General features: G+C 43.3%; 1 pseudogene; it reads right to left on the bottom strand.

The window, feature by feature from the left end:
- Positions 1-424: 424 nt before the first annotated feature.
- LOC147996338 (C-terminal-binding protein 2 pseudogene) lies at positions 425-6,136 on the bottom strand (annotated as a pseudogene).
- Positions 6,137-8,369: the final 2,233 nt, after the last annotated feature.

Raw genomic sequence — 8,369 nt, 5'->3', positions numbered from 1 at the left:
GGGTGGTACACTGTTTCTTTCTTTCTTTCTTTCTTTCTTTCTTTCTTTCTTTCTTTCTTTCTTTCTTTCTTCCTTTCTTTCTTTCTTTCTTTCTTACATTTCAATTTTTTTCCTTAAAAGGACTGAGTTGTGTACAGGGGGGTTAAATGTTTTATACACAAGAACAAAACTTCTCTAGAACCATTATCATCCAGATTCATTATCATCTTCATCTTACTTCTCTTCCTCACGCTCTTCATCCTCCTCGTCGTCTTCCTCTTCCTTCTTTTCCTTGCTCTTTTCAACTTTGACCACCCCCATTTTCCCTACATCAGGTTTTCCTTCGGCTCTGCAGGCAGTGATATCCTTCTCGTACTCCTTCAGCTTGGCGGCCTTCTTCCCACAGGGCTGTTTGTCATCATGGCAGTGTTGGTCCACATCTCTCCTAGTTTCTTTGCGACATCACCAATGGATAAGCCAGGATGCTCGCCTTTGGTTTTTGGGTGGTACTCAGAACAGAACAAGAAGAGGCTGGAGGAGGCCCCTTGAGTGCATTGGGGTCCTTGAACTTCTCTTTGGTCTCCCCTTTGGGGGGGATGTAGGTTTTCATTTCTCTTTCATAACGAGCCTTGTCAGCCTTTGCCATATCTTCAAATTTCCCCTTCTCTTTAGCAAACATGGTCTTCCACCTCTCTGAGCACTTCTCAGAGAACTCTGAGAAGTTGAAAAAGCATCCGGGTGCTTCTTCTTGTGCTCCTGGCAGGTTTGCACAAAGAATGCATTTGAGGACATTTTGCCTCTCGGCTTCTTAGGATCTCCTATGCCCGTGTTTAGTTGATTTTCATCCCCAGTGTCTGTCTGGCTCTCGATTGTCCTGGCGCTGTCTCTATGGATCTCAATGTGCTGTAATGGCTAGGGTTTCTTATGCCTGGAATCATCTCCTCTGTAAACAACGTTGACTTCTTTTCCTATTTGTACCCCTTTTATATTCTTATCTTGTTTTATTGCTTTAGCTAAACGTTCAAGCATAGCACTGAGTATATTGAAAAAGAGTACAGAAAGTGGACACTTCTGTCATTCATCTGTGGAAATGCTTTGAGGTTTTCTCTGTTTAGCGTAACACTGGTGATAACTTTGTCACAGTCTTTGTCGAAGTAAGTTCCTCCTATTCCAAATCTCTTTGGGTCTTTCATGATGAAGGGATTTTGTCAAGAGTCTTCCTCAGTTATTGAAATGTTCATGTGGGTTTAATCTTGAGTCTATTTATGTGACATCACATACTGTAATAATAGATTACATTTGTTGATGTATGTCTTAGTTAGGGTTTCATTGCTGTGAACAGACACAGTGGCCAAGGCACCTCTTATAAGGCCAACATTTAATTGGGGCTGGCTTACAGGTTCAAAGGTTCAGTCCATTATCATCAAGGTGGGAGCATGGCAACATCCAGGCAGGCCTGGTGCAGGAGGAGCTGAAAGTTCTACATCTTCATCTGAAGGCTGCTAGAAGACTCGCTTCCAGGCAGCTAGATTGAGGGTCTTAAAGCCCACACCCACAGTGACACACATACTTCAACAAGGCCACACCTACTCCAACAAGGCCACACTTCCTAATAGTGTCACCCCCTGAGCCACCTTGCATTGATTGGAATTAAGCCACCTTGAACAAGGTTACGATCTTTACATGTTTTCTTAAATCCAACTACAGGTATTCTATTGTGATGGTTTTGATCTGTGTGCATGCATGTTCTTAATCTGGTTTGGGTATCAGGATGATGCTGGCTTAGTAACAGTGTCTTGGCAATACTCCCTTCTGTTCCAGTTAATTAATTAATTTGTTAATAGCTTGATCTCCGAGTTTCTGTATGGTCTGTAGTTTCTCTTGCTATTGAATTCTATTATTATACTATTGTATAGAATACGAGAATAATTTCAATTATTTATTTATTTTCTTCCTTTGTGTCCTATTATATAACCCATTTTAGAGAAATTCTATGAACTGCTGAGTAGACTATTCTACAGTGTTTAGACGGAACGCTCTGTAGGTATCTATTAGATCCATTTGTTCTACAGTGTCATTTAAGTTTCTATTTTGTTAGGATGACATTTGCATTGGTTAAGTTTTGTCAACTTGATACAAATTTGAGTTGCATGGGAAGAAGGAACCTCAGTTGAGGAATTGCCTCCATCAGATTGGACTGTTGGCATATTGCCTCCATCAGATTGGACTGTTGGCGTGTCTGGGGCATTTTCTTGATTAATGATTGATGTGAGAGGGCCCAGCCCATTGAAGGTGGTTTTACCCTTGGGCAGGTGCTCTGGGTTATATAAGAAAAGAGCTGATACCCCAGTCAGAATGGCCAGAAGCTGGCATGGTGGGTGAGCAGATGTTGCCCTCTTTATGGAAATCAGTTTGAAAGTTCCTCAAAAAGTTGAAAATCAATCTAGGCATAGCCCCTAAGACTCCAGATCTTAGTACAGAGATACTTGTTTATCTCTGTTCATTGTTGGCCTGTTCCCAGTCATCAGAGGATAGAAACAGCCTAGATTTCCATAAACTGATAAACAGATAATGAAAATGATATATATTCACACAATGGAACATTCAGTTGTTAAAAAAATCTGAAATTATGAAATTTGTAGATCACTTCCACCTACATCAGAGAATCTTTTTCCCAGAGCATGACAATTAACACAGTGGCCCACAGCTGGTCAACAACATATAAAGAAAAAGAAAATTCAGAATTCTCAGCCCTGAATGGAAGCCTGATCACACCTTTCTCCTCAAGATTCGAAGATATTTGCAGAAGAGGGGTGGAAAAATCGTAAGAACTAGGGTGTAGATGACTTCAAGGGAACAGTTTCCCAGTCACAACAAGGCAGATGTTCATATGAACTCACGGAGAGTGTGGTATTATGCACAAGGCCTGATAGACAAGGTGCAGTAGGCATAAAGTCCCACCCCTAGATGAGGTACTATTGGCATTTGATGGCTGCTGGGAGAGGGAGAGCCAGTTTTCTTCAATGGTGTGACAACTGATATATTGATCACACTCCAGAGCGAGTCCTGTGCCCAGGAGTAGTTGACTAACACAGAGTGCATTCAAGTATTTTCAAAGATAGAGGAGAGAGAGAGAGAATGAGGGAGGGGGGAGGGAGACGGGGAGAGAGAGAGAGAGAAAGAGAGAGAGAGAGACAGAGAGACAGAGAGACAGAGAGACAGAGAGAGAGACAGAGGAGAGAGAGAGAGAGAAACGAGCTATGGAGAATAAACCAGGAAGCAGTCAGTATTTCTCCATTTCTCCTTGGCCTCTGCTTCAGTTCTGCCTCCAGGTTCCCGCTGTGGCTTCTCTCAGTGATGGTCCTGTAAGCCAAATAACCCTTTCCTTTCTTTGATTATGTTCTTTGATTATGGTGTTTATCACAGCAACAGAAAGCAGACTATGACAACCTCTTTATTAATGAGACTGGTTTTTGAGGTCAGCCAATATTCTTCTGTTGGGCTAATCTATGGTTTTATGTCTAGTATTAGTTTTATGAAACAAAGTACAACCACAGTAATACATATATGTGTAACGTGTTTGTTTATTGTTTCTGTGTGCCACAGCCTGTGGGGAGGTCAGGGGACAACTCTTAGATTTGGTTCTTTCTTTTTTTTAAACTATTTGTTTTATGTATGTAAGTACACTGTAGCTGTCTTCAGACACACTAGGAAGAGAGCATTGTATCCCATTACAGATGGTTGTGAGCCACCATGTGGTTGCTGGGAATTGAACTAGGACCTCTAGAAGAGCAATCAGTGCTTTTAACCGCTGAGCCATCTCTCCAGCCCCTTGGGTTTGGTTCTTTCCTGTCACCTTCTGGGATCAAATGATAGAGCTCAGGTCATGAGGCCTGCAGTCCAGCGTTTCTACCCCTGAGCCATTCAGCAGGTTCTGTGTGTTTAAAATTGTGATGTTTTCTTGATGCATTGTTTTCTTAATCAGCTTGAGGTGACTTTAGCTTTTCTGACGAGTCTGGGTTTGAAGCCTATTTTGTTAAGTATTGGGGCAATGACAACTCCTTGCTCCTTGGTTCCTTTTACTTGGAATATGGTTCTATCCTCACACTAAGGTAATATCTGCCTTTGTTAGTGAAGTATGTTCCTTAGCAACAACTAATGGAAATCATTATTATTATTATTATTAACTTTGCCAGAAGGTGCCTCTTTTTTAAAAAGCTTTCTGTTGATGCTTTGTGAGTCTCACATGCACCTCAGTCCCATTCATCTCCCCTCTCTCCCACAAGCAAACAACCAACAACAGCCACAACAAGCATAGAAATCATCTCATCATCTCATCGTGGAAGCTGTAGTGTCTGTGTGTCCCACCGTACATCCCTCTGCCCACACATCTTCCCTTGCAAATGTTCAATGTAACGAGCCATCAATCTGGTTCCAGATCTCTGGCTTCTGTGACACCATCAGTGTTGGATCCTCAGAACTCCTCCAGTTGTCCTGTCATCAAGATCCTCAGGGCTGGCCCTTTCACACCCCTTTCATACCTCCCAACCATTCACAGATGATATAGATTTTGGGGGTGAGCAATTCAGAGCCAGGCAACAAGCTAGGATGAACAAGGACTGCCATCTGCTCTGTCCCTGCTGATAGAAGAACAACATTGAAGGGGGCTGGGGCTGGGGGTGAGGGTGTCCCTTTTTAAACAGAAATTTTAGTTACTTTTTATTTTAAACTGCACTGAGTGCTAAATGTCTGCCTTTACAATAAACAGATACAGCAATGGTAACACACTAGAACAAAACATGCTTCTGAAAGCCTTTGCTTTTCTGTTTGGGGCAGTTTAAAGCTTTTCTTGTGTCACAAAAACAAGAACACACCTTCACAGGAACTCCAAATAGGCCATCTTTTTAAACAAAGGCAATGATTCACAAAGACTATGGATAGAATATGTAACTAGCTGACAAAAACCTAACAGGATCTACTAAAATCAGTCACATCAACGGCACCTCCAGAATGCTCTTGGGTAAAACACCAAATGAAGAAAAGAATTTATCAATGTCGAAAAAAGTGAGTTTGTTCACAGACAATCTGACAAGTTAACCACAAAAAGTGTTCTCTGTGATATAAGGAAAAACGTGCAACATTATTCTTCCTGAGCCCTTCTAATTCAAGACTTTCCACTAAATAAAATAGCTGAGATCTGAAGCTGAGAAGATGTATTTGAGCACAGTGCATGAAACTTAATACTTGGTGTTTTCCCTCTTTTTCCCTCTGCCCTGCATCATCAGAAGGTTTTACTGAACTCACTCTTAGTGTGCTACTCAGATGTGAGGGACACTTCTCTGTGGAGGGATTTTTAAGCCCATCCATTTCCCGATGTCTCTTGATCCCAAGTTTCTATGAATGATTACCTTCCCGCATTCTCTGCTACTCTGCTTGGGGTGTTCTCGATTGTGTTCTGTGGGACGGCTGGGAGGGATCTTGGGAAGGGCGCGTTACTCTGAGGAGGTTGTGAGTCACTGAAATCCCTGGCATCAGGAAGTCAGATGTTTGTGGCACCAGATGAGTTTGGAGTGAACTGCTTGCTGCTCTATGACAGGCCAAGGAGTGGAAGGAACCAAGAGTTCTTTGTTAACACAGTTCGGTAAGCTTTCTGGGATGCGACCTGTAACGGCTCCAGGAATCTCAGTGGCAGCTGCCTCCCTTATCCCTAGAGAGGCTCCATCACTGTACCAAGCTATGTGTCACATGCAGATGAGATTTGGTGCGTCTTTCATTGACCCCGAGTGAAGCTAAAGGGCTCAGATTCACGAACATTGAGAGCTGCCCCAGGTATTCTTCACTCTGAGCTAAGGCCTTCTCATCCGCCATGCACCTCGTTCAGAGGAATATTTCTTGCCGTATCTGTTTATAGTGAAGTCATTGATGTGGTAATGCTCCTTCAGACTTCAGTGCGAAGCAGATGCAGTCTCTATGATACAGCAGGTCCTGTGAGATGTAGACCTTCCACACACCCAGGGATCACCCCACTCCATCCTGCAAGTCGGAGGTCATAAAATATGGCACTGAATCCAAAGGCCTTCAGAATGGGCCTCTCCACCCTGTAGTCTCTGCAGTCTGGCAGTGCTACCAGGGGGCAGGGCAGCGGTGAGGGAGCAGTGGTTCATGATCCAGGACTTGATGCTTATCCACAAAGGTCATTCTTTGTCAAACTTTGCAATTCTGAATCAAAGGGCAAAGCAGTCAGCTGAGGACCTAGGGGAACTCCCATGAGTCTGTGAGTCTGTGTGCATTCGGCCCAACACTCGTGCATATGAACCCAAAATAAGTGTGTCAACAAACTACAGCTCTGGTGATGGGCTGCCTGTCTTCTTAGAGGGGTGTGGCTTCATCCGTTCAGAACCCTTTACTGTTGCTAAGAAACCCTCAGCTTGTCTTGTGATGCTGGTATAGATGATGCAGCTGCCCTGACAGTGAGGAGGGGTGGGGGGTGGGGTGTTTATTGTTCAGGGTAGTGTGGTTAATGTCTCCTTACTCGATCTCTAGTCGATCTCTAGCTCCTTCAGCCATTGCTGGCTCCTCCTAGCCCCTCCCAAACTACCTTAAGATCACACATACGCATGCACACACGCGCGCGCGCACACACACACACACACACACACACACCACTAGCACCCAAAATAAAACCCTAAAGCTCTCAGCTGAGTCCCACGATCTCCTGCCCTATCCCCTTCCTTTCTCTTCAGTCTATTTGTCTTTCGATTGGGAAACTGCTGGTTAAGAACATTAATGTTTAGGAGTTTTGGGGAAAGTAGTTATTAATTTCTGGACTTTAAGACATTTTGTAGTGTTTGTGCTTTTGTGTTCCTCATTTGTCTATCATTTTTCTGATTATATGTTAATCATACACAATGTGGGCTTCATTATGACCTCTCATACCTGTGCAGAGTGTATGTAGTTCGTATGCATCCGTGTTGGGCTCTCTTCCCTACATTGCTGCACTTCCCTTCCCACCTAGCCCTTCCTTACTTTCATGCCTTTTATATTTTAAAATATAAATCAATGGATTTAATTAGGGTCACATAAAGGAGGATGGGCAAGGGTTTGTTTCTAGAAGTAGCTGTACTTTATCAGTGTCACAGTAAAGGGGAAAATAAAAGTCTCTCCCCCTGTCAACCATTAGCTGCATCTAAATCCTCAGGAAGGTTAAGACCCACTTGGCCCTCACACTTTCCATACAGGCTGTTGATTGGCCCATTCTCGTGCAGATCTACTAAGCAATCACCTTGGCTAATGAGTTCAAGAGCTCAACAGTCATGTCATACCTGACAGTCAGTGCTCCAGGGCGTCTTCCCCCTCCTCGTGGTCTAAATTGTTTCTGATGCTTCTTTGGTGACAGTCTGATTAGATTCATGGTGTAGACCTTATGCTGACGTCCTTGATCCACTTAGAGGATGAGTTATGTGCAGGGTAAGAGAGAAGAATTGAGCTTCATTTTAACTGCAGTTGTCTGGTTGGACCAGAACCATTGGTTGAAGACGCTGTCTTTGCTCCAGTGTGTATTGTTGCCATCTTTTTCAAAAATCAGGTCACAGTAGGAGCGTGGGCTTACACGTGAGTTCTCAATTGTATTCTATGGATCCATGACTCTGTTTTCAGACCAGTGCCATGACATTTTTTTTTTTTACTATAACTCCACATTGTAACTTGATTCCAAGATTTTGGTGAAATCTACAAATTTGTTGTATAGAATTGTTTGGGCTATGTTGTTGTAAAAATATAAAAATAAAAAAAGTAATGTGGTCTTTTACCTGTTCTAGGTCCAGCACCTCAGTGCCCCAAGATATCTGCTAGATATCTTGGCGGAAACACATCCCAACTCCTCGGCAGCCCAGTGTCTCCAGCCGCCGCACACTTTCCTACACTCAAACCGTCACATAAAAGAACACACAACACAATAACCTTGTAACCTTGTAATAACAATTGGTAAGATACAATTGCCCACTTAAACATACAAAGCCCGGTACCATCCATCCCTAGGAACATTAATAACAACCTGTAAATACACAGAGCAGAATCTTAATATTACCTGCCATGGCTTCTCACCCTCTCCTCTCTCCTGTCTCTTCCTTTCTCTTCTAGTCTCCTCTCTTCCTTCAAACTTCTCTCCCACCCATCCTTCCTTCTCCTCCAATGACAGGCCTCCTTCTATCCTGAACCTGCCCCTTACCTGTACTTTACAAATTCAATGGGGAGGTTCTGGTGAAGTCACCTGGTTCCTGAGTACGTGACTAGGCAGCTGTGCTTGGGGCAGTGGAATTAGCATCAAAATACAGATAACTCCAGGGCAAACCACAACAGGGCTATCCTGTGGATTTCATGTTTCCATTTGG

This window comes from Rattus norvegicus, chromosome 2 (assembly GCF_021556685.1).
Source record: "Rattus norvegicus strain SHRSP/BbbUtx chromosome 2, alternate assembly SHRSP_T2T, whole genome shotgun sequence".
Taxonomy (NCBI): domain Eukaryota; kingdom Metazoa; phylum Chordata; class Mammalia; order Rodentia; family Muridae; genus Rattus; species Rattus norvegicus.
Note: the sequence above shows the minus strand (reverse complement) of the source record. Positions and strands in the feature narration are given on the sequence as shown.